Below are 27,757 nucleotides of genomic sequence, written 5' to 3' on the forward strand. Positions count from 1 at the left end.
CACAACCTACAAAGAGAAAGAGATTAGTACCACGGCAAAGACAAAAATTGCAACCACAACCGCAGCCGCCAAGGCTATCCCGCGCCCCCTGCCTTACTTGCGCACATAACACAGCAGCAAGACCGCCAGTGACCAATCCGCCGAATCTCCTCCCATGACCAACCTAACCCCGCCGCTGCCGTGGCTGCCCCAATCCGAAAGGAGTGCGTGCCAAAACGCAATGGATCCTTGCCAATCCTCCGCAAAGCCAACCGCAACACCACCAGCAGCTGAAAAGGCGTCAAACGTTTCAAGGAAACATGCACGAACACCTCACCATCTGACCTCCGCACTCGTTCACAGAAGCCCCTCCACTCACGCACCGGGCACGCTCCCACACAACCGCTCTCCGACAGCCATACCCACTTGCCACGACCAACCTGGTCCGTCTTGGAACGTCCCAACCATATCCCCAGACGTGACTCGTCCACACACACATCCGCAAATGTCCTTCCTGGCGCCCCGCGTGCCCCCAACAACTCAGACACCCGGAACGCCCCGAAAAACATCCACACCATGCATAGACGAAACAGCGCCACCTCGTCCGCATCAGAACAGCAAAAAGGTAACTCCCCCAACAACTGTATCAACAATTCAAAAGTAATCGCCTCGCAAGGCAACTCCCCCCCACCCCCCGCAGCCCTCAACCATCCCCAACCTTTCAACATACGACTCAGCAGATCCGTCCTAGCCGGATCAAAACCCAAATATACCATGCTGTAAAATGAAACGCCTGCCAACTTGCCTGCAATCGTCATCTGAGACAAACCTCTGTCCATGCAATCCGGCACAAAACGCACCACCCCCTGTTCACACGCTTCCTTGGACATTCGCCGCGCACCCTTCTTCCAACCCAAAAAGGCCCCAAAAAGGCCCTAAACTCAGACCACGCCAACCTGTATGCTCGCCTAGTAGATGCGGCTATTGAACTCTCAACCAGCCCCACCACTCTCACTCCCCCCAGGCCCAGATACCCTCCGGCACCTTGGTCTTGCAAGCCTCCGCTCCCGGCGCCAGCTTCCTGAAGCGCTGCCACTGCGAACGAGATAACTCATCCGCAATTTCATTACTCGCGCCAGGCACATGTTGCGCGCGAAACCTACCACTTTGAACTGAAATGCACTGCAATATAGGCAACTAAAATTCTTTGGACTAGTCAACTTCTGATTAACCTATAATGCTAAACTTCAAAAAAGAATTTGGCACTTTTTCATTACGTTTTAATGTACCGTAAATGCCTCAGCAACCCATACATTTTCCAAATGTAAACACTTTGGTTAGTATACATACTGGCTTCTAGGATAACCACTCACATTACATAATATATCGTTAACCGTTCCAATATGGCACCCGTTTACTTGTAAATTCAGTCCTCTTTCGATATCCAAACAATACTCATTTACATGCTCGCGAGTGCTCGGCATTTCCTCTCCCTGCATTGCAGTGGTGTGTGGTTTTCAAATCGAGCAAGACCTTTCAACAGGTAAAAAACCGTCGCATACTTAGCAGTCTGATGCAGAGCATTTTCCTTAATTTAACTGGCTCTGTATTGACTCTCCGATGTCTGTTTCCTAGATCGATCTACAGATGATCCCGATATCTGAATAAGCCAAAGATTATCACATTACTTAGGTTGGCGGAATTTATTTCAAGGTAAATTGTCTGTAAATAATTACATTTAAATAGCATTACATTACAGTTTTTCAAGTTAATCTTACGGTAAACTATTCCTTACAGATCGCCAAGTGCTCTAAATTCTGAGGATCCTTGTACAGTGATATTCTTATATATCGTCCGTGCGGTGGATCTAATCAAGGTAATTTTCCCCATAACCTCCCCTATTTAATTCGTCATCTGTATTCTGAATCTAGACTAATAAGACAATATTATAACCTATGTTCGCAGATTCTTGTTTAAACTCTCGATAGAAGTTCCAATCAACCTCGTCCTCTTTGAGACTAAAAATCTACATATAGGTATGACCTTTTATTTATTTAAACAATTAGTTTCAATTGGACTTACATGTTAGAGACTTAGCCACAATTTTATTTTCACAGACCCATTTGGTTCAGTCGAGTCATCTGCCACTTAACAATTTGCTCACCACTTGGTGGACCAACATAACAAGGTAGTAATGTATCTAACGATACACGATTATACATGGCCGTCATATTATAGTCTGTAACAATTTATCAAATTTGTTCAGTATTAATCGCCATTGCTTCCTCGAGTGATCCCAGGCCTTAAACTCTTTATTTAAATTGTTGAGAAATATAGGTACACAGACTTTGTTTTTGAAGATATTACGAAATGTCTGTTCGAGTAATGATGATACCTATACGCAATATTTCAACTTTCTTTATTAAAACATTGACCTAAGGGCTCGAATACCACTTTGTGCTACTGGTTACATCTTAAGAGCAACAATTGTAACAAATTCAATCGTATGGCCCATCTGCCAGTACATGTTATGTCTAGTTTTAAGATGAAACTGTTTTGTTTTGTTTAGTACTAATATTGTTTTTTTCATATGTCTTGTGTAATGAGTCAAGTTAGGCTTAATGCTGATTGTTTGTGTATAGTGTTTCAAGAAACCACCTATGATTTGGTCCCAATTGTATAGTAAATATTTTTATTTCATTTTACAATAGGGCATTGCAAATATCTATTGACCAGTCCTGATGATGGTCTCAAGGAGTCACCCACAAGAGACCGAAACGTCGACAGTTATCCTTATCCAACAATAATTTAGAATATTGATTCTTTGGATAGGTGTCTACAGGTTTCACCGAGAAATCAATTCTAATTTATTATATTTTTCCTGTACGCCTGTGTATATATATATATTTGTATTTTATAACCCCTTTTGACTTTTTTGATAAAATGTAAGTTTTGGCCTATACACATGTCTTTTGTCTTTATGTCTATTGTTGAATGTATTTATGTTTGTTAGTGTAAGACTACTTTGAACTAAACTCAACCTAGGATTATTAAGTATCCTACTAAAGTAGTATTTAAATAACCAATTACTTTTGCTTAATAAACTCCCTTGGAGGCACTCTCTACCCATTTTGTCCAGATACCCTCCGGCACCTTGGTCTTGCAAGCCTCCACTCCCGGCGCCAACTTCCTGAAGCGCTGCCACTGCGAACGAGATAACGCATCCGCAATTTCATTACTCGCGCCAGGCACATATTGCGCGGGAAACAGCACATTAAGTCGCAGACACAGCAGCATGAAACTTCACAGCAAGCGCAGCACTCGCAGGTCCTTTGCCTTCTGATTGTTCACCAGGTCTACCACAGTCATGTTATCAACGTGGAAAAGCACCGACCTGTTCCGGAATTCCGGGCCCCACACCAACAAGGCCACCAACAGGGGAAAGAACTCCAGAAACGCGATGCTCCTGCCCTGACGCAACCAATGAGCCGGCCACTGTTCCGCGCACCAATGGCCGTCCCAGAAAACTCCGAAACCAGCCTCACCCGCCGCATCTGAGTAGAGCTGCACCTGCCACACCATTCTGTCCCGGGCAAAATCCAGCGATACACCATTAAAGTCTTCCAGGAACACCAGCCAGACCCGCAAGTCAGCCCGCACTCCCAACGTGACCCTGACTCTGTGGTGAGGGAGAACCGCCCCTGACATGGCCATGCCGAGGCGCCTGCAAAACGTCCTCCCGGCCCTCACCACCCTGCAACAAACCGAGCAAGCGCTGCACAGATCTCAACTCAATTTTGCGGACACCGAGCACCTGCCTCAAAACTTCTTGCATCTCAGCCACCTTCTGGACCGGTAAACGCGCCTGCCAAGCCACCAAATCCATCTCGATACCCAAAAAGGTCAAACAGCAACTGGGCCCTTCCGTCTTCTCCGGTGCCAGCGGCACCCCAAACTCCTGCGCCAACAGCTGAAATTGTCCCAAAGCTTCGCCACACTCACCCGACTGCCCAACTCCAACAAACAGGAAATCGTCCAAATAGTGCGATACCAGCCGGTGCCCACTGCGGTCCACAAAGGCCCTCTGCAAAAAAGAACTGAAAGTCTCGAAGAGAGCACACGAGATTGCACAGCCCATCGGCAACACCATGTCCACAAAAATGGACCCATCAAACTGCATGCCCAGCAAAGAAAAATCCGCCGGATGAATGGGGAGGAGGCGAAAGGCCGACTTGATATCACATTTGGCCAGCTCAGCCCCCTTTCCACACGCCCGGACCAGACCCACAGCATCATCCACCGACGCATACAAGACCCTAGAGTCCTCCTCCGTGATTAAATCATTCACCGAACCTCCCTCAGGCCAAGACAGATGATGGATCAACCTGAACTCGCCCGGCTCCTTCTTGGGCACCACCCCTAGTGGAGAGACAATGAGATCTGACATCGGCCATTCCTCCAAAGGTCCCGCGATCCTGCCTTCCAAAACCTCCTTCTCCAATTTGCGCGCCACCACCTCCGGCAGTGCCTTCGCCGATCGCAAGTTCTCAGCCCAGCGCCTCACCCGTGGTCCCTGATAGCCAATCCGAAAACCTTCGACAAAGCCCCAGTACAATCTCAACGCCGCCTCTCTATCAGGGTACCGGGAGAGCCATGGACTCATGGCCTCCACGCTAACCGGAGTATGGGCCCTTCGGCCCAGCCTGTCCCCTGCCTCGTGTAAACTTCCACTGTTCTGAGGGCGTAGCCTGCGTCGAAGACATCCATTGGACCCAGAGCTCCTGGTCCACATCCCCCCACGGCTTATCTGGGTTAACACTGATCCGTGCCCTAAACTCCTCGTTGTAGCTCAACCAGGCAAAACCCCCGAAGTGCAATTGCACCTTCCTGATCACATCCATCTACTTAAACAACGCAATCGCCCGATCCGCGTGCTTCTCCCAATAGATACTCGCATAGATTAGAAAGGCCGACGTCCAATTCTCCATCGTCACCGGCACTCTCGGCCGCCTGGTCAACTCCCACTCCTCTTCTTTCGACCCCTCCTTCGCCTGAATCTCTCTGTGCAGGAGTTTAAACACATCTACGTACTCATGACGCCAAATACTCGCCCTCGTTTTTTTCAGACAAATGCGACCCGAGAGGCATCGCCAGACCCATGTACGGCAGTTTCTTCCTAAGTTTCTCAACACTCTCCTCCTTACCCCCTTGGTCCTCAGACTTGTCTGTCTGCGCACTTGCCGCCACCAACTGCTTCTTTCCCTCCAGCGGCAAAGGCCCCACCTCGCTCGTGTGTCCAAACTCCCTGACAGACCCGTCCCCCACACCTACCGACCTGCAGGCCTTCTTCCTGCCCACTTTAGTCCCATCCCCCCAAGCGTCCCACCAGGCGCCCTCACCTGATAAAGTTGCCGGGGCGTCCCACTCCGCTCGCCGCGTCTCCGCCGGCTTCACACTCCCAGCGATGGCCCGACCAGCGCCATCTTGTGCCTCCTGCAAAACACCAAAATGTCCCATTGCCGCTCTGCCCTTTCCCCAACTCTCCACCTCACGCACTTCACCCTCCTCCAACTCATCCTCCTCATCCTCGTAATCCAACAACTCATCCTCAACAGCCGGCGTCACCCAATCGCGCACTTCAGTCACCACTCTCTTCGCACCTTTCCCTTTCACTCCAGGCACAAACTCGCACTCCAGCATCGCCGGTGCCCGCTCCCTCGATGGAGGGCAGGCCGCCGCGGACCCCCCTACTGCTTTGTCCCGGTGTGTGGAGGCCGTTTTGCGCCCCGCCGGCCCACCTCGGCCTCTGCCAGCTGTCCCTGCTGGCCTGTACCCCCCCGAGCCGTATGCGCTCGGGGAGGCCCCAGTGCCACCAGGTCTCTGCACCGCCAAGGCAGTTCCTGACCCCTCGACCCAGACCCACTCTCCTAGAGCCCCCCGGGCACCCCTACCCCGGGCCCCCACCGCACCCCTGCCCCGCGCAGGTGCCGGGACCCCTTTGCCCCTGGGCACCCCACCCGCCTTCGCCTCCCTGGCATCACAAAGGCGCTGCCACTTCCTTTTGGTCTCGTCGATGATACGACGCTGGTCGCGGGCCCTCTCCTCCTCTGACATGAGGTCCCACCTGGCATAGCAAGAACCCTTAGATTCCTTGTCCCCCAGGATCCCTTTCCCCAGCGGGGGTGCCGGGAGGCTCACCGCCGTGGTGCCCTGCCCCACCTGCTGCCCAGCTTTCAGGGGGCCCTTGCCCTTGGACCCCTGTGCCCTGACCACTCCCTTCCTGTAACTAGACAGGTCCATCGGCTGCTCATGAAAGGGGGCCCCCTCCTCCCCCCCAGACTCCCCCCCGACGGCATGAGGGCAAACTCATCCCCAGCCGGCACCTCCCACTCACCCAGGTCCTCCCCCCACTGCCTTCCCCCTCGCTGCTAGTCCATTAATCAACTAGGGGGCCTTCATTACCTGGCTCTCCTGCCTGGGATACAGACACCACCAACGCCTGCCCAGGGTCCCCCGCCTGTTGCTGAGTGCCCCCCCCCCTTCCACTAGGCCTCTCGCTACAACCGGGGCCACCACCACATCCTCAGGCGGCGCGGGGGGGGGCTCGCCCGCTTCCCGACATGCTTTGAGGCCTCCTGAGTCTTTTTTCCCCTCCCCCCGAGACGTACCTCCTGGAGCCCCAGAGGGCTCATCCATGCAGGCCATGACGGCCGCCGCAACCCGCGCCGAAGCGGGCCGAGGCGTGCGGGTCATCCCGACCCACGCCTGTTCTAACACGCCGGGCTGCAGGAGGTCAGCCCTCCCGGCCCTTCCGAGCACTTGCAACGCCGCCCGCACCGCCGCTGCATCGGGCGTGTCCATTCTGGCCTGACGTAGAAATGCTGCTGCTAACAGGATCGGCTCCGCTACCTTATCAACGCACCGCACACCGGGGCACCAGTGCCAGTCGCACAAACTAATTCACAGCCCCACCTAACTAATCCACGATCACAAAACTAAACCTATTCCCTGAGGCACTGGGGACAGGAAGAGGAAGTGCTTCCCCTCCTGTCCCCTTAAGTAACCTCCTATTCCCCCACCCCCTAAACCCACCCCCTAACCTAACCCTCTGCCTGCCGTCCTCTCGCGCGAACACCCCGGGGAAAAGACTGGTCTGTCGACCTGCTTTCCCCGGGCGCCGCAATATGCAGTTGGCACTGGTGACGCTGAGCTACGGTGTAGCAGAGGGAAAAAAACTGTAATAACTTTTAACTCTCTGGCAGCTACGGGCTTGTATTGTTTTAAGAAACCCAGTAACAAACTTGCAATAAACTCACAGAGCTATGTGCCTGTTATCGAAAACCTGCATTATATCGACAACAAACTTACTGAGCTTTTTGACTTTGTGGCAGCTACGAGCTCGTGTTTTTTGCTTTTGTCAGATGCTCTTCACGGTCCTTGTGGGCTGTGGGTGAGCCGTTGGTGCTGCTGGAGTCTGAGTTGGAACAGAGCTGGAACAGTGAGCAGGTGAGAATACTTGGTGCTCTGTGTTTGGTGCTGGTGCTTGGTACTGACTGCATGTTCCGAAAATAGCGGAGGGCTGCTCACATTCATCTGTGTTGACTGCTAAGGAACTGACGATTTCAGAGGCAAGGCATTTCTCTACATTGGTCATTGGACACACCATATATAGCTACTGGATGAGATAACTTCACTAGCAAAAAAAAAAAACTGACATTACTTTGCCTCCTAAAGGGATAAAAACTGCTGCTGCTCAGCTCTGTAGTATATGAACTAAGGACTAATTAAAGACTAAGGATCTGGTGGCACATGCTTGGAGTAATACATGCTTGCGTTTTTTATCAGTACTGGCGCCCTCAGGCAGTTTCATAAATCATGGCTGCTTTGCTGGCTGAACTCGGTGTTCAGCCGGGAATGTTTGAGTTTACACGGGCAGGAAGGCAGTTACCCTCTGCAGGGACAGGAGAGACGGTGCAAAGTGAGGATGCTGATTTCAGCATAGAGACCACGAATAGAAAACTACGGTCATGCAATTCTAATTTTGGCAAGCCCATATTACAATTAATTCAATCGCGAAAGGCTGCGGAGCTGATTTCAGTGAGTTTACCAGTCGAAAATGGCGAGCACCATGACCTCGCTGGGGTATTGATGGAGGCTATATCTGGTCAGCAAACAGACATGGAAAGAGCTCTTGGAGAAGTAGGGGGAGATGAGCTCTCAGCACAGGGAGAGAAGGATAAAGAGACTTTAGAGTTAACTGATAGCAATATGCTCGGAGCGGTTCCATTGATTAGTTTAACACCGGAAAAAGAGGATGGCTCTCAAAGCTCAATAGTTATAGAAGTAAGAGAGAGCATTGTTAATTTAGCTGAAGAGAGCAATGCTTCTAACATGACTGATAGCGCTCAAAACTCGTTAAATCTGAGTCTATCTGAGGAAGGGGAGCTGCCCCAAAGACAAAATCAAGCAAAGGAGAGTAAAGAGATAGAAACTAACACAAAAAACACATCCAAGTCGGGGGTTAAAAAAAGGAATTCAACAATAAAAATGAAGAACCTAAGGGGCATTGTTAGGAAAACGCGAGAAAGTTGGATCAGCAGAGTAACGTGTTGCGACATAAAGAAATTATTAGTGACACTTCTCTCCGTCGTTGGATTCAAACAAAAAGTGGGGTTAAGTCCTTAGTCTCTCGACTCTCTGGAAGCAGCCCGACAGAAACATCTCAGAGAGGAGATACCACAATGAATAAAGATACAGATATGGCTCTTATTGCATCTACGGCATCTACTGTTACTAGTGCTTCTTTCGCTCTTACCATTCCTACCGCTCCTACTGCTTCTATACAATCAACATCATCTGATAGTATGTTAGTCTCCGGAACAGATGGTGGTGAATTTGCCCCAAGTTTAACTGTACCAACTAGTTCAGTATTGGAACCATCACTGGCTTTAATATTTCAAGCATTAAAAGATCAGAGACAAGAAGCCCAGGAACATTACTCGCAACTGAGGACAGATAATTTAGGCATTCAACAGGCCCTTCAGGGGGCAACAGCTAAAGTTGTAAATGAGATGACAGATCTTCGGCAGTGTATAGTCGATACGGAGGAGGCAGTGGCACAGACAGTCGAACAAGTACATGTAGTGTAGCTCCTATTTTCCCAATAGGCTCTGCGCATTGGAATAATACCTACAGCAGTAAAGGCCTAGACCAGACGTTAACTAGGTCTACTACTGTCGATACTAGACTTAATTTTTGGGTTTGCCAGCGTAGCTCAGAGTTCGCTAGAAACTTTCTCGAATGTTCAGGAAAGAATTAACTCCCCTGATTAGACAAGAAGGAATTTAGTTTCTGACAACCATAGAACATGACAACTTTGCTCTCCCCTAATCAAGAGTCAATCTCGAGAGTCGTGTGAGCACAAGGCAATTATTTTACTCAGTCAGTACGTGCATTCTTAGTCTCATCAGATTGTAGAGAAAAGGAAGAGACGGGCGTGTTCAATAAAAAGAGGTTATTTATTGATCAGTCTCTTTTCTCGTACAAGAGAAATGGATCGATATTATTGCCATACTTATAGTTAAGTAAAGTGCATACATTAAAAGCAATAGTATAAAATAATACTGTAAAAACATTGATATGGTTTCTGAGCCATATGATGTTTAGAATGATTAAAATATATTTACATACACATATACATTTGACTAAACGTACTCAACTGGTGTTTCTAAATACGCCTACCCCGTGTACCTGACCTAAGTCTAATGCGTGGGCGGGAATAGAAAGTTACAGTTTAAGTTAAGTTTGTTTTTGCCAAGTGAATAACTAAAGAATTCTCTGTGAGGGGTTATTCAGTTCTGTACCTGGAAGTTAGGATGAATGAGGAATGGTGTCTCTTTCTCTGCTCTCGATATTCCAGGCTGCCTGCGAGGGCTGCCCAGAAACGCCGGTGCTGGGTCTCTCGGCTTGAGATAGCAGCGCGTCTCTCAGCGCGTCAGGAAGGCGGGGCTGCGCCAGCGGGGTCTGCTTCTGCTCTCGGCTTCGGCAAGTATGGCTGCTCCGTCTTGTCACCACGCGTGTGTTTGCATAGGGCAAGATCGGCAATATTTATACCTTAAAGGTGCCGAGATTGACGTAAGGATGGACATAGATACGTCAATAAAGATGTCATACGACTTGCTCGTTAGCACATTCTTTTACTGAAGTTCTCTGTGAAATCAAAACAATGGCCGCACGGATTTTCCAGGTTGTCATAGGTTTGATTTGTTATGAGAACGTCGTATGCCTTATCAGGGGCTGGAGGAATGTCGCTTGTCTAATTAGATCTCAAGCGTTATGACCTAATCAGATAACACGTTCCTGTGCCGTAGTGTGACTGCGTCAGATAACGGTATCTGCATCATGGGGGCTTTTCTTGCCTCATGGGCTGACTGTTAGTTAACTTGATAGTTAGTTTAACCAGAATATGGTCAGGAATAGGGGGATCGATTCAGAACCTATAGGAATACATGACACCCACTCCACGCTAACTATGGTCATATTTACTAATCAATGCATAGTATAACATAGTACAACATACTATAGAGTATAGTGTATACCTTACCACCCCAAAATACATAAATGCATTTTGAAATTTTCAAATATGCTGAAAAATTGCAGTCATATATATTGTATGTACTTAAGCTATGAATTAAATGCAAAAGTAAACACGCATTTGTATGCATTATTGCTTATTTGGTATATGAGAAATACACATGAAATGGCTCTTAATATGGCTATACAGAAAGGAAGTTCGAGACCATCTCATCACATAATAAAATATTTGTGAACATCCCAGCAGGCAACTAAAGTTTATAAAGTATCTAAAAATAGAAATCTTAGTTCTCTAGGAATAGTTTCTTACTTTAAGCAGAAGATAAGTGTCCCGAAAAATTTGTGAAAAATAATTGGGGCTGCTAAAAATTGTTGTCCGTGAACTGGTGGGAAGAATTGTTCATGTGACTTTATTTTTAAAGTTGAAGGCCGAATTCAGGGAACGCCGTGTGCGAGTTTACTCAAAAGTCTCTATTTCTGTTCTGGAGAGAACATCATATCATTCAGGCTTTCGAAAAAACTGTCAACAGCTTCATGGGAAAGTTCCACTAAGTCGGAAATAGGGGTAACCATGCATTCGTGCGCATGATTGTCTGCATTGACATTCTGATTCGCATTGCTGACAGAAGGTCGTACCTGTTCGATGCTGCTTTCATCTTGAACTTCACTACTCTTCAATCGCAGTGGTGAAGATTCCAGGAATGCCGTCATCAGGATTGGCAGCCTTTGAGGGCAGCACAAAGCGTGAACCTTGGTAGGAACCAACAGTGTATCTGCATCCACTGGCGCATCCGATTGTAGCGTCAGACAGGTGTCTAACACGCATTCTTCTCCGCATAGCAGACATCTCAATACAGGTAAAACACATCTTTGCCACATTGGTCGAAATGATAGAAACCAAGTCATATTCAGGTCTCTAAGCCGGGATAGTCCCAGGATTTTTGATATCCGGTCCCGGTATCCAATGGCTAGGATCGTGTCTTCCATTGTCGCGAGAGTTTGATCTGTGACATGGGTTGCCATAACGAAAAATAAGGACTAAGAATAGGATTCCTGCAATTAGTCCCAGGATCAGGGGAAGTCCGCCAAAAATCGAATGGACGAAATCTGGAAAAATACCCAGTATGGCTTTGAATGGTGTTAATGCCATCGAAAATACTGTCTTAAATACCCCTGAGATCCCATTGGTATCAGAAATATTTAAGATTTCGCTCAGGATTTCCGCGAAATGTACGGGGGAATTAGTTGATAATAATGTATGTATCTCTGCAGTCGTCCTTGCGACTTGTAGATCATACGTTTCTTTTGATGACGTGAGCCTTGTTTTCATTCTGCTTAAAGTATCTATTCGAATAGAAGTAATTTTCAAACTGGGCCATGCCCTTGCCTCCCTGTCTGGAAAGGAGCTGGGGAATAAAGAACGTCCACAGCACTTGACCTTCGCCGTCGTAGTGACTAGATAAGGAGTCCCGGGCATAAGACTACAACATCTGCGGTCTACAATAAGAATGTAACTCCCATTATAGAGTCTTTGAAAGAATGGTTCTATTTCAGTTGCAGGTGCGCCTTACTGGTGACATGAAAGGTTGTATGAATTCCCTTCACAGGCTCCGTGCAAACTAATACCGTTACACAGAAGCGTGCCGCTTAGTGACATAGCACAATTGTTGCCACTAAGAAACACTTTCTGTCCTTTATTACTGACACATGCATGTGAATAGGGCAGGTTCCAAGTTGTTTTAAGGTACCCCTTTCCCAATTTCTCGTACATGCCAGCCTGTATATATTTTTGGCAGTATTGAAACCTGAAGGTTGAGATTGGAATATTTATGATTCCGTGTATTATCCATTCACTGACAGGTCGCTCTGACATTGTCATTGGTAATCTTTCTAGTTTTTCAATGCTCAAGATTGTATAATCAGCACCCTTTTGCGCCATACCGATTTGTCTATCAGTAAGGTTAAAGATTTGGAATAGTGACGTTGTGTTGATTAAACGCCAAGGCACATAGCCTGAACGCAGATTTTGTAACGTCCAGCCAAGCTGTACAATAGAACGCAATTGTGACTGACCATGTTGTAATAACAGTAAGTCTTGCGATAATATATCGATTGCTGAAGACCCAATGCTGTCCAATGAAAAAATTCTGGAGGACAGAGTCATTAACCCATTGTCCACTACAGAAAGTGATTTTTCCAAATTTATACGGTCAATTTCCCGTATTCTTTCTGCTGTCTCAATTTGAGTAACCTTCCAGGCCTCATTGTATGCTGCATATACAGAGGCTGCTATGAAACGCTTTTGACGCTGTTTGCGTGGTCCCATTATGAAATCACGCAAGTCAGCACCATCAGTAAGTAAAGTTAGGTGTTGCTTAATTTCAGGCAGTGTGGAAGTTTGTAGCCATTGAAGGCATAATTTGCCCACACTGTAGGTTGTTATTATCCCTGGGTGATGTCTTTGGGGATATCTAGGGTCTGGCCTGGTCATTTTGAAACCCTGTGTTTTATTCAGGAATCTATCTTGACAGTTATTTGTATCTGTGGGCCAGATCAACCATTGTTTCCAATCAGGATGTGTTCTGTTTTGGTTTAATATATGGTTTACGTCTATTTCTTCATCTGTATCAGAGTTATTGCTAAACATTGTTGGCTTTGGAATAGACGGTTTAATTAAATCTTTGATTTTGGCTAAGCCAAGACAGGTGGTTTGTTGAACAGTGTCATTTAAAAATATCATTTGTTCTGGGATCATGCAGGCTCTAAACAAAGCTTCTATACCCTGTACTTGCCATTCTTTTGTACCCCAAACACTTTTCAAATCAACATTTTTGTCCCGATAATCAAATCCAAATGTATTCATTTTTTCAAAGAATGAATCTGAATATATCAATTTTGTGTTGGTTATCATGGTTTTCATCCCTGTCTTGTTTGACAATTTAAAATAAAATGTTTCAGCATTACTTATGTTAAAACCTGAAAAATATGAATATTTGTCATATACGGTTCTAGAGCTTCCTTTTGGAGGTGTAGCACAATGTTCCCATTGATTATAATTTAAAACATTTCTAGGTTGTGCAGATTTATGTAAAAAATGGTTACCATAATGGTTATAGCAATACATACTATCATAATTTGTAGAACCTTGCAAATAATCATGTTTTGTAAATTTAGCAGACATTACTAGATCAGACATCATGTTGTTAATACTTTCGAAGTCCCAATCATCAGCAAATGAGTTTGGTTTTGCAAAGTCACTCAAGGAGATCTTGATTTGGTGTGGATATTTCAGGATCTCGACCGGACCATAAATTTCATAGTCAGTGTTGTCCCAGGCTACCCCACCAGGTATCGGATTGGCTGTGAAGTTGGCTGAAGAAAGTTCTGAAGAAAGTTCTCTTTTCTCGACGTGTGAAGATGTGTGTGGTTTGAGGATCAAGTTGATGTTCTGACTTGCTGTGTCCATTTTAGCATATTTTCCCTCAATGAAGCGTCCCAAAGTAAATACCATGATGAGCCAAAGTATGAGGATAAATGCACCAAAACCCACCCAAAATTCAATCCATGGAGAAACCAGATATGTTTCTTTCAGTTGTTTCAAAAGTTCCTTCGCTTTGTCTTTAAAGGATTTTGATGATGGCTGTGTCTTTGATTCACTGAAGCCGTCAGAGGAATCATCGAAGTTGATGAAGTAACCGGATGCAGTTCTGTCAATTGTTCCAATTGGTTCAGGATTTTTGTTTTTTGCATTTTCACTTGGTACTTCAGTATAGATTGGTGTGTCTCTGCTAAATGTCTTTATTTGGGTTTTCAGAGGTCTGAGTTCTATTGCATTGTTGCATAGTCCTTCTTGTTCTTCTGCAGGCGTTTCGAATGTGATGAGCCTTTTTGATAGGACCTCTGTGCTGGTAGCAAACCTTGGTGTTCTGCTACTTATTGGGAGTCCACTTGGCCTACTGTTTGTTATCGGCCACATGTTGTGGTTTTACCAGGTCGATGGATACAACTCGGTTCTCCTTTCTTCCAGCAAGTGGCGGTAGTACAACTGATCTTGTCCCGTTGACAGACAAGACAGTAACTGCTTTTCTGTAGGAAGGCCCAAATTCCTTCTTTACCGCGATCTTTTCCCTGACTAGATCCCCGACTTTTGGAATCCAGACAGGTCTTGCTGGGACAGGTGGTGATTCTTCAGTGGTCGTTGGCTGTTGTTTCAACTGTATGTTGCTCAGGTCTTTTCTTGTTTTGTTTAAGTCCTGCAAAATAGCCAAACGGTCTTTGACATCAAAGGTTTTTTCTTTCACCACTGAAGTCTGACTATCAAGGTCAGAGATCATCATCCTAGTTCCAAATAATAATTCGTACGGACTGAATCCCTTCAGAGAATTTCTTGGCAAGTTATTTAGACTACGTTGGACACTTATTCGATGTTTGACCCACCCAGCTCCCGAACCTAATATCCTTTCCATTATAGATTGCTTTCTGCCTTGGTTTTTTCTTTACACCATCCCGTACCCTCAGGAAGGAAGTGAGAAGATTCCCGCTGGACTGTGCTCATTTGGCCATGTTTCCCCCCAGGCTGGTATGCCTGAGTGAAAACAATGGTCAAACGTAACATGCTCTTAGCGTATATGCCATTTAGACTCGCAAATCTTGTATAATAGTCCGGACGTCAGCCGAGTGCTGGTGATCTACATTATAAGTGGAAACTAGCCTGTATATGTTAATCGCAAGCCATTCTTTTTGCTGGTAATATTATCTGCCTTGATACGACGAGGTATTAAACTGTTTCTCTCCCCACTGCGATCTCTGTTGCAGTTTGGGCAGTTTTTTACAAACTTGGTGTAGTGCAGGCTCATGCCTGGCCACCAGTACCGTGATTGTAATTCTTCCAGAGAATCTTTTAATTTAAGGTGTCTGAGACCCTCGCCCATGTGTGCGTCTGCGATTAACAAGCTTCTCCTGTCCATGTTTGGAATCACTCTATCCCCCACTCCAGGGATTCGAGCAAAAGGGACGGAGTTCGCATCGATTATGTATGTATAATTGAGTGGATAGTTGATCGGTAACGCTGAGCAGTCGCCTTTTGATGACGTTTTCACTGCCAGCATTGTTTCACCGTCAATGTATTTTAATGTACGCTTTTTTCGATCTACGGGAGCCGGTTTAGTGGCTGCCGCTGCGGCTGCTTCAGCCAATGAATTCCCCACAACGTGAACGCCATCACGCTGATGACTCAGTGAGTGTGTCACGTGAGTCTTTGGTAGTTCTTTTTGTAAAAGAGCTACTTGTTCCCAGAGCAGTTTCTGCTTTATTGGTGCATCTGTGTCATCTTTGTAACCGTTCTGAATCCATGTCTGCAAATCCTTGTTATATGCTTTGACGCAGTAATATGAATCTGACACTATAAGTGTCGGGAATTCGCGATCCGCATTATCTAGCGCCATTTTCAAAGCTATTATTTCAGTTTGTAGTTCTGAATTAGTTTCTACTGAGTGTGATTTTGTTAATAGAGGTCTTAGTTTACCTCCGCGCCACACTTCTTTTGTAATCTCACATGTGGGGTTGTATGCATGTTCTCCCCAAACGGAGGGTTGAGCATGTCCGTCTGTATAGATTACACAGGCATAATGTCGTAGAGGCAGAATGTCGATTGGCAGAGGATACGTCTTTTCATATTTTAGATTTTTTAATTCTTCTAGTTCTGGATCAAAGTAGTAGTATACTTTGTCCGTTGTGATTGAATTCACCCATTGTATCCATTCCGGATTCAATGTTGTTGTTGGTAAATTACAAGGTGTTGTTTTTGCCTCAAAGGCTGATTCTGCTGTTCTGACTGTGATATGTCTACCGTCAGCTATGTCTTTTTCTCTAGCTATTGCGGTTTGAACTGCACGAATGATTTTTTCTGTATTACTGAATTTCTGTTCAGCTTCTGTGTACAAGTGTGATTTGAATGCAATTGGTACCTTTTCTCCTTCATTAGAAGTCAGGTATGTGAATCCGCATCTCCCTGGGATGACTCGAATCACAAGATTGCGTGTGTTATCACGTGTTTCTAATTTTGTTTTAATTAGCATGTCTGTTTGTAAGGATCTCAAAATTTCTGTGTGTGTTTGAGTCCAATTGGATCTTTTAAAGTCTGGTTTAATTAGATCATAAAGGGGTTTGACCCTTTCTGCGTAATTTGCAATGTATGTTCTTCCAAAATTTAGGAAACCTAGAATTGACTGTAGGTTTTTTAGTGTTTTAGGAGCTTGGATTACGGCACATTTCTCTAGGAAATTGTCTGCCAGGCTTTTGCCTTCACTTGATAACTCATATCCTAAGAATAGGACCGTCAGATGGGCAATTCTGGACTTTTTAAAGTTGAATTTGTAACCCTCTGCAGCGAACCCAAGTATTATGGTGTTCACCCTTTTCAAGTGAGTCTCCAAGTCATCATCTGTTAAGTAAATGTCATCGACATAAGATAATGCTTCATCATCATATAGTTGTAGTAATTCTGTTACTCTCGCTGAGAATACCCCCGGGCTGTTCTTGTACCCCTGGGCTAACCGACAGAATTGTTTTTGAGTGCCATTTACTGAGAATTCAGTTAAATATCTGCTCTCTGGTGCTATGTTTTGACAAAAGAATCCATTGGAGATGTCCAAGGTTGTTTTGTATTTTTTGCGCACTATGTTATTCATTAGTGCAGCACTGTGTGAGTTTTGCACTGCAAAAGTTTTGCAACATGTGTTAAGGTGTCGGTAATCCAAAACTAGACGATATGAATTGTCTGGTTTGGAGACCGGAAACAAAGGGTTGTTCATTTGTGAGGTGCAAGTTTCAATCACCCCCTGGTATTCTAGCTGATCTAGTATTTCATTTACTTGTTTTTTAGCTTCTTGCTTAATTGGGTACTGCCTTTGTGCAGTAGGTTGTGATTTTAACTGGATTTTGTGAGGAGGAGAATCCTCATCCCATCCTACATGATTTTTATATAAAGCAGGTGCTAAGGCCACTGCCCACTTTCTAGCAAGTGTATATTTTTTATGAATCGGGATATGATTCGAGAAGGCAGGCATAATTACTTCTTCGCCATGAGGGCACTCCCTGACAAACTCTGGTGGCCAGTCTTTTTCAGCTAGAAGGATATCATAGCCCTTGGAGAGATTATCCCAAAATAGTCCCCTTATTTTCCTAGTCTTATCTCCCTCTATACGTAATGTTATCTCGTATATCTTGTGGGGCTTGCTAACTCTGGTGTCTGCAGTTTCCACTTGAAGGTATTCATTCGTGTCCACTGTCTCCAGATGATTCATAAGGACTTTGCGAGCTATGCTCACCTCTGCTGCGCTGTCTAGCATTGTCTGAGCCCATTCTCCGTTTTTCAGTTGTGTCCTCAGTATTCTCGGCATTTTTAACTACCTTGATACTGGCTACCTTCTTTTTTGGAAATTGTAATTTCTTTTTTAGCTGAGCAGGTTCCTTGTCTTTGGACTTGGCGTGCTCTTCTGATCGTCCTCTTCTTTCCGATTTCTGCGAGGAAGTCTGAAAAGATTGAGAGGGACGTGTATCAATGTCTTGATATCTATCAGGTTTTTTAATATTATCCCTATTTCTAAGGTTATATCTATTCCCAGAGGGGTCACTCTGCGGTGGTTTGGAGATTTCTCTCTTCGCCTGGGAGACCTCCCTCGGGACTGGAATTTCTTTTCTTTAGGATTGGATTGTTTGTTTCCATCCCAGTTCTTTTTTGGTGAATTATTATTAAAAAATATTTTTTCTGGACTTGTAGTCAGTTGCGGTTTTACTGGTATTCCACCTAGACTATCTCTGCCTAGTTCTTCATAGGATTTTTCTATGATTCTGGCAATTTCAGCTGGTTGGTCTGCTATATCTGTCTCTTTTAACCTCTGGCGGATCGCCACGTTTGCTGCCTCACCTTTTATGTTGGCTAATAATATAGCCGAGACCTGCTTGAAGTCTTTTAGTAATTTCATACCAAGAGTTAAAGCAGGTTCTGGACCGTATTCATCTTGAATTTGTTTTAGCACATCTGGTATTACCGAAATGGATGGAACACCGTGCGTTTTTGTGTAGATGGAAGCAAAGACTGTACCCCAAGTGTCACAGTCCTCAATGTGTGGTGCGATTCCCATTGGGAGACATATAGTCAGAATCCTGTGTTTTTCTAATGGGGTGGTGTCAGGAAACATCGCCTCTATTTGGGTGATTTTCTGTGCCAACCAGAATGGTATCTGTTCCCGTTTAGCTGGAACTTTACCTAGGCAGGATTGGATGTTCTGTGGTGTAATTTTATTTGTGTTCCCCTGGTGAGGGGTCAGCTGTGGAAGTTTAATCGCTGGCTGAATTGTTGAAGTCCGCATTACATACTGGACTAATTGTCTATGAATTTTTAGTAATTGTTTTAGCTGTATTAACAGCTCAGCTGCAGGCATCCTATCGATGTCTGGATGTGGTGTGTATCCGGCTAAGACCGGCCACGTTGCTCCTGGTCTACCTAAAGGACCGAGCCTTGTAATGTGATTGTTATGTATTAGGGCGCCATCAAATAAGAGCAAATGCTCTTGGAATTTGAGTGGTACTTCCACCTCCTCGAATGGAGTGTACGTTTCAGGAGGTTCCTCTACTTTGTAATAGTGGAAGTACTTTGTTACAGCATTTGCTGCTGGAAAATGTATCCATGAATAGTATACCTCTGTCTGCCGATATTCGTGTGCCTCGATTACGAATATGACTGTGCCACCTCTAGGTGTCAGTCCATTTTCTATAAGTTTTAAGGTTATAGATCTCCTTTTAATGACCGGAATGAGTGTTATATTCGGGTCTGCTGCTTCCATGGTAGCATCAGCATCTGCGAGTTCAGTTGCTAATCTAACTGCCTCTCTTTCATCATCACTCTCTGCCATTTTACAGACAGGATGGTATTATGTTTGTTTGCAGATCAGGTTTCTTTATGGAAACAGAGATTAGATGCACAATATTTTGGGACTGTTTTTATCCTTCAACGTTGACTATACCAAGAACCATACATAGGAGTTCCCTCCTGCGAGGTTTTGGAGGATATTACCTTTCACCCACTCCAGACGTCTTTAGAGTATAATGGAAAAAGGGGTCTGAGTGAGAAAGTACGACTGAGTTACTCTAAATGTCTTACGTTAGTTTTATCGCCCTTTCCAAATGCGTTGGGCGCCATGTAGTGTAGCTCCTATTTTCCCAATAGGCTCTGCGCATTGGAATAATACCTACAGCAGTAAAGGCCTAGACCAGACGTTAACTAGGTCTACTACTGTCGATACTAGACTTAATTTTTGGGTTTGCCAGCGTAGCTCAGAGTTCGCTAGAAACTTTCTCGAATGTTCAGGAAAGAATTAACTCCCCTGATTAGACAAGAAGGGATTTAGTTTCTGACAACCATAGAACATGACAACTTTTCTCTCCCCTAATCAAGAGTCAATCTCGAGAGTCGTGTGAGCACAAGGCAATTATTTTACTCAGTCAGTACGTGCATTCTTAGTCTCATCAGATTGTAGAGAAAAGGAAGAGACGGGCGTGTTCAATAAAAAGATGTTATTTATTGATCAGTCTCTTTTCTCGTACAAGAGAAATGGATCGATATTATTGCAATACTTATAGTTAAGTAAAGTGCATACATTAAAATCAATAGTATAAAATAATACTGTAAAAACATTGATATGGTTTCTGAGCCATATGATGTTTAAAATGATTAAAATATATTTACATACACATATACATTTGACTAAACGTACTCAACTGGTGTTTCTAAATACGCCTACCCCGTGTACCTGACCTAAGTCTAATGCGTGGGCGGGAATAGAAAGTTACAGTTTAAGTTAAGTTTGTTTTTGCCAAGTGAATAACTAAAGAATTCTCTGTGAGGGGTTATTCAGTTCTGTACCTGGAAGTTAGGATGAATGAGGAATGGTGTCTCTTTCTCTGCTCTCGATATTCCAGGCTACCTGCGAGGGCTGCCCAGAAACGCCGGTGCTGGGTCTCTCGGCTTGAGATAGCAGCGCGCCTCTAAGCGCGTCAGGAAGGCGGGGCTGCGCCAGCGGGGTCTGCTTCTGCTCTCGGCTTCGGCAAGTATGGCTGCTCCGTCTTGTCACCACGCGTGTGTTTGCATAGGGCAAGATCGGCAATATTTATACCTTAAAGGTGCCGAGATTGACGTAAGGATGGACATAGATACGTCAATAAAGATGTCATACGACTTGCTCGTTAGCACATTCTTTTACTGAAGTTCTCTGTGAAATCAAAACAATGGCCGCACGGATTTTCCAGGTTGTCATAGGTTTGATTTGTTATGAGAACGTCGTATGCCTTATCAGGGGCTGGAGGAATGTCGCTTGTCTAATTAGATCTCAAGCGTTATGACCTAATCAGATAACAAGTTCCTGTGCCGTAGTGTGACTGCGTCAGATAACGGTATCTGCATCATGGGGGCTTTTCTTGCCTCATGGGCTGACTGTTAGTTAACTTGATAGTTAGTTTAACCAGAATATGGTCAGGAATAGGGGGATCGATTCAGAACCTATAGGAATACATGACATACAGACTCATGATACATCAATTAAGGCACTGCAGCTTAAAGTGGAAGACTTAAAAAATCGGCAACAAAGGCAGAACCTGAGATTATTTGGTGTCACAGAGGGAAAAGAGGGCGCGAACCCTCGAGCATATTTAGTACTGCATTTTCAGAAGGCTTTCCCAGACTTGTCAGATTGGAACTGGGATAGCCAGATACAGCGGGCGCATAGACTTCCTCTTGGCCCTCAGAGACTGGGATCTACGTGTCCTAGGCCTTTATTAATTTATTTTGGAAATGTTCTGCTTCGCCAGGCTGTATATTTAAAAGCCCGACCTAGCTCACCTATAACATTTGATACTGTGACCTTTTTTGTACGCGCAGACCTTTGTAAAGCTTCGATGGATAGGAGATGGCTAATGCGTCAGTTAATAGAACCTATGAAATCCTTAAATTTACAGGTGTTCTTACAAGAGCCAGCACGTTTAAAAGTTTTGAGGGGCAGTCAACCCTATTTTGTCTCTACAGTAGAAGAGGCTAAGGAGGCTCTTGGTAAATGGCAAAATGAGAAGGGTGGGAAACATTAAGAAGAGACGAATCTCAAACTAACCTTAAAAATAATTCTGATGAAGGGACGTTTAAATTTTCACGGGGGTTTTCGGTCTGTTCGGGGTACACTGTCTTCCTTAGGCTGCTGTTGTAGCAGCCTTTTCAAAGGAGGGAAACTCCTTTCCCAAGGTACGGGGGGTGGGTTGTTGAGAAGGCTTTAGGTAGGGTAAGGTGGGTGAAAAAGAAATCAACAAGTCAGCTAGAAATGTGGAAAATAAAATTAAAAGGACGATTAAGAGAAGAATCAAATATAAGTTTCTTTATAACAGGGAATCAGGAAAGTAACTTAATAAATGGTATAAGGCTGAAAATAAATATAATGGTTTTATTTGAAAGGAAAAAGAGACGAGGATGATGGATAGAATCAAATGTATAATTTGGAACATCGCCGGTCTAAATAGTAAACTCAAGAGGCAGTTGGTACAGCAAGAACTAAAGATGCATAATCCTCAACTTGTTTTTTTAACAGAAACACATTTGTCTTACAATGATCGTAAACTTTTGCTACAATTGGGTTTTGAAACCATTGTATGCACTTCTCAATCTTGCTCTATTAGAGGAGTGGCTATTTTGAAGCGAAAGGGTTTTACTTGTGTGATACATAAAACTAGGACCGACAATGTTGGGAGATGGGTAATCGCACAAGTCGAAATACAGTGTAAAAAATATGTGCTATCTGCTATATATGGTTCTAATACCGATGAACCATCAATATTTGATGCTTTAAATATGGAATTATTGAATTGGGAGGGAGACAAAATGATAATGGGGGATTTTAATTGTATTATAAATCATAGTTTAGATACAAGTAGACAAATGCTTACTAAAAGAATGTCTAAAACAAGAGCTGCAATAGTTGAGATGGGCCGTTTACAGCAAATAAAAGATCTATGGAGATGCTTATATCCTAATATTGCAGGATATACTCAGTATTCATTTCCATAACATTCCTATTCAAGGATAGATATGACGTGGGTTTCAGACGGGATTATGACAACAGCTGATATTATGAAATGCCCACGTATTACATCAGATCATAACCCTCTTATGGTGACATTTCAGGCTATAGGAGGAGTTAAGATTCGTAAACCATTTACTTTTCCAAAGTATTTGCTCACAGATGAGATATATATAGAAACCACTAGGAAGCAACTTGAAGCTTTTTTACAGGACAATATAGGCTCAGCTACTCCTGTTATTATATGGGATACATGGAAAGCAGTTATTCGGGGTGTGACTTTGCAATTTATAGTGCAACAAAATAAAAAAAGACAAAATGTTATAGGAGAAGGTATCTCGGCTACAAGACAGGCTAAAATGTCACATATTAATTCAGTTAGGCTTGGATTATTCAACCAGAACAAATTATTATTTGAATTAATTGATTTGAGGGTGGCTGCCAAAATAGTATTTAGGGAAAAAATTGTTGCAAATCTTAATAAGTATCACGCCTCACAATATGAGTTTGGTGAACATATAGGAAAAATCCTTGCTTACAAGGTAGCTGATGATCGGGCTAAAACCTGTATTAAAGGAATAAGAGGGGCACATGGTGATATGCATACAGAAACGAAAGAGATTTTAAAACAATTTTCTACTTATTATCAGAAATTATATACTTCTGATATTGTTACTAATAAGGCAGATATAGAACAATATCTTCAAAACATATATCTACAAAAACATAAGGAGAAAGATATTACCTTTATAAGTAATGAGATTAGCAAAGAAGAGATCATTTCAGCGATCTTTGCACTTCCATCTGGGAAAGCGACAGGGGAAGATTCTTTTCCGCTGGAGTTCTATAAAGTATTTAAAGAGCAGCTAATTGAACCATTTAGAGGGGTTATACAACATATTGGGAACTGTGGCACAGTGCCCGAATCTTGGAATTTAACTCGAATAGTGTTTTTTTAAAAGAAAAAAAACTGTCTCGCGAATGTGGCTCATATAGGCCTATTTCGCTAATCAATTCAGGTGCTAAAATATTTGCGAAAATTCTTGCCAACCGGCTAGTACCAACTATGCCAGGTCTCGTCTCGGTCCATCAACATGGTTTTATTCAAGGCAGAGAGACTACAGCTCATATAAATACTACAATTTCTGCTTTTGACCTTGCGGAAAAAGAAGATATTACACTAGGTATGGCGCTTTTAGACGCTGAAAAAGCGTTTGACAGGGTTAATTGGGAGTTTTTATGGGCTGTGTTGGCAAAAGTGGGGATAAAGAATATTTTTTTACAGTGGATTCGGGCTCTATATGATAAACCACAGGCAAAGCTAATGTATGCAGGGATACACTCTGAAAACTTTCCAATTTTTCGTGGTACGCGACAAGGATGTCCGCTTTCTCCCTTATTATTTGCTCTTTATATCTATCCATTTATTTTTTCGTTAGTGTCTAATCCCCAAATCATCACGCTACGATATGGTGCAAACTTATTAAAGATAACCGCTTATGCGGTCGACATAGCCGTTTTTATGACAGAGCCAAAGAGAGCAATGGAGGAAATTGTTAAGGAAGCAGCTGGGTTTGGGGCAATAGCCGGATATAAACTTAATACTCACAAAACTCAGATACTTCTGAATCATACACCAAGGGAGCCCATATGTGGTCTATGCTCTGTTGCTATATATTTGGGATTAATCAAATAATTTAGTTAAACTATGAGCCCTTGATAAGGGATATGGCCATCTTATTGGAAAAATGGCATAAACTACCTATGGGTATTATAGGCTGGGCTAATATTATTAAAATGAAGGTACTCCCTAAATTTTTGTATTTCTTTAGGTCTATTCCTTTACGTCTTCCTAATAGTTTTTTCAAAAGACTAGATGATCTTTTTAGTAGTTTTATTAGGGGGTATAAGAAGGCAAGGAGATCAATTGACTTACTTAAATGTCCTTTCGATTCAGGGGGAATAGACTTTCCAAATCTTAAGATGTACTTTTGGTCTGCATTTACGAGTCGTCTCCGGAGCTTGTTAATTCCTTCATGTACCACTTTTTTTCATCAATTACTTCTGGCAGAGAATAGCTCGATGTACTTGTATAACATCATTGATCTGAACTATTTCAAGCGTGTTAAATTTGAAGACCTTACGGGACACTGTATATTTGGAAGGCTATTTTTGCTAAATGTGTATTAGTATATTATCATGACAGCCTCCCATTGTGGGGCAACCCGATCTTTCCGGAGATTTTTCAAGACACTACGATTAAGCAATGGGCTAATTTTGGTATTTCAACACTTGGGGATCTGTTTGACCATGGCGGTTTTTCTTCTTTTGAAAATCTGCAACTTTTGTTTAATTTTCCCGGGGTATATGTTTTTTAAATATTTACAAATTAAGAATCTAAAATTGACGAATATAACCAAATCAGAGATATGGGATTATTTTTATCAGGATAAAACTAAATCCATGATTAGCCATATGTATAAAATTTTCATTAGTTTTAGAAGAAGTGATGGTGATAAATTGGCTGAAAAGTGGTGGTTAATGTTGGGGGAGGAGGTTACGGTAAATAGTGTAGAACAAAGTCTGAGGGGAATCAAGAACTCTGTACATGCAACTAATTTACAAATGCAACAGTTGCGTACTGTATGTACCCTTTATTACACACCTGAGAAAATATTTAAATGGGCTGCTATAGGATCATCTAGCACTCGAGTGAAATGCCAAAGATGTGATCTTTTTGGTGCAAATTTGATACATATGCTGGTAACTTGACAGGTAGGTCAGATATGCTCTCAAAAGTTAGGGATATATTTTTTCTCTACAGTTAGAGCTATTATGCTAGGACCCGAACATTTCAATCATCGACAGAATCGGTTGTTATTTATTGTGTTAGTAATAGCTAGATTAGTGGTTGCTAGTGTTTGGATCAGTCCAAATCCTCCAAATATAAGTGAGTGGTGGAGGTTGATGAAGGAAATATATGCAATGGAATATGCTCTGGCGAATGTTAGGGGTACTCATGCCCTAAATAAACTAAAAACCATATGGGGACTTAAATTTTAGTGTATTAATATACGATATATGAACTATGATTGAACTTATGGGAGGACTAATAAACTTTTGTTCTTTTTCTTTTTGGTTTGTGATTAAGAAAATAATTTATTGGTTAGTCTTATGCTATATAGGATACATATGATTTTCCCTATGGATTGTTGTAAATGCTCACTTGTTGATTAATAAAAATATTTTTTTTTTAAATGGAAAGGGTCGAGGTGATCAGTGGGGGGCAAGAAAAAAGGAGGATCCCAAAACACGCTTTCCACAATCTTCAATTTTCCATAGGAACTTTAAACACAGCTACAGCCCAAAGTGCTGAACGGATTTTTGCCAAATTTGTCAGAAAGCCAGATCTTGGTAGAGAAAGAGTGTTTTTTGTATCTTGGTGCAAATTGCACAAAAAGCGTGATCTGTGAACCAAACTCTACCTTTTTGACAAATTTGGTGTAATTCCGTTCAGCAGTTTGGGCTGTAGCCGTGTCTAAAGGTCCCTATGGAAAATTGCTTGGGGAAAACATGTTGTGGGACCCCCCTTTTTTCTCCGCCCCTGCTTGACAAATCACCCTGAAACTTTCAGGATAGGAGCGGAGCACCCCCATCTTCTTGGAGAATTTTGCGAAGATTCCTCGACTGGCGCCAAAGTTATTCCAAATAGAATGTTGCGGATTTCCTATGGAAACTAGGTCCTAACTGTAACTACCTACTGGCGACCGCCAGTAGGTAATACATATATATATATATATATATTCACTCCGATACCATCGTAATATTTACCGATGAAAAACGAGACACCCAGGGCTGCAATCCTCAAGGAGTTTATTAGGCAGATGAAGAAAGTTCAGCGACGCGTTTTGCCATTACGGCTTTGTCACGCTCGTCTAGTAGCATTCAACAACGTTATTTAAACACCACCCTAGTGCATATAGAAAATATTCGTGAAATGGCGGCGGCCATTTTGTAATATGCAAACAACCAATATATTAGTGTCATTTTAGATTAAATCAACCTTTGTCTATTGCTAGGTCATAAGTCCTTATACCTAATCAAAGTAAATCTTGCGGGAACACATATATTGTATTGTCTTATCGTTCACCACCCAAATCCATCTTACGCAAATCTTAGTTTGCAGGGTGTCATTTAAAGCTGGTAATTTAAGCATATTGTTGTATTTGCGGTTAGCGTGTACAAATCCTGATATCCTTAAACATGCTCTTAACAAATATTTCAAAACCGGCAAGGGACTCCGCCCCTACACACGTCATGGTTTGTTTACTTCCTCATGAGCAAATGTCATTTGATACAAGCTGGGAGCACATTCATGTTTTACCGATCTGCCACTTATATATAGTAATGCCCCAGTGGGCCCGCAAATAAGAAATACATAATTTAGACAACCCATCCAAATGTAGTCTGAGCATATTATGAGCATTTTTCTCCCCGTCTGCAGACGTTGATTACCCTTATGCCCGACGAGAATATTACTATCATATTCTCCTAAACATGACGCCCAAGTGGGCACTATTTTGCAGATTAATCATCTTAATCCATGTCATCATAAATCCAATTCAAATTCACTGAAGAAAGGGGTGGTTTAAAGTCTCACTGTGAAATCAATGTTCAAAGTTCAATATATTGACCCATAGGTTCAGAAGTGCATATTGATTGGATCAAATCCATACTGGTCCGCCACCACGTGAAGTGTCAATTCCTAAAAATAAAATACATGATATTAAAATCAAAGAAGCTGCGGAAAGTTGTCAGAACTTATTCATACAGGTGGACTCCCAATTCTTCAGTCACATTCAATCCCTTGGGAATTAAACATTCAAAATCCACAATGTACTTGGACTCAAGTTTTCTGAGTGATAATTCTTGGTTACCACCCCTTGAACCCAACTCAACACTGTCAATAACAACCAATTGCACCAATTGTTCATTTTGCATGTGCATTTCAAAAAAGTGTCTGGCCACCGGATAAAGTTTGTTATTGTTGTGAATAGCTCGTAGGT

This window comes from Lissotriton helveticus, chromosome 5_1, assembly GCF_964261635.1.
Source record: "Lissotriton helveticus chromosome 5_1, aLisHel1.1, whole genome shotgun sequence".
Lineage (NCBI taxonomy): Eukaryota > Metazoa > Chordata > Amphibia > Caudata > Salamandridae > Lissotriton > Lissotriton helveticus.